The 227-nt window shown below is 31.3% G+C and overlaps 1 protein-coding gene across 2 annotated transcripts in view; it reads right to left on the reverse strand.

Moving 5' to 3' along the window:
* The window catches only part of LOC119591253, an 8,839-nt gene that overhangs the window by 1,827 nt on the left and 6,785 nt on the right, over positions 1-227 (reverse strand). The gene's annotated exons all lie outside the window — the stretch shown is intronic.

Below are 227 nucleotides of genomic sequence, written 5' to 3' on the forward strand. Positions count from 1 at the left end.
GAAAAAAACTTTTTTAGGAGTATTTTTAGGCTATGATCACTTATTTTTTAAGCTGATGTGGCTGGTGTATTCGTAAAATTGTATCAGTCTCCATCTTTGCTATGAGGAAAGACGTTTTACCCTGGCTATGTGACATTTACACATCGTCTGATTAGAGCAACGACATATAATATTAGTAATTTTATCAGGTTTATAAAAGCAAGTTTATTAAGCTTCATTCACTTTTT

The sequence above is a fragment of the Penaeus monodon genome, chromosome 28 (assembly GCF_015228065.2).
Source record: "Penaeus monodon isolate SGIC_2016 chromosome 28, NSTDA_Pmon_1, whole genome shotgun sequence".
NCBI lineage: Eukaryota > Metazoa > Arthropoda > Malacostraca > Decapoda > Penaeidae > Penaeus > Penaeus monodon.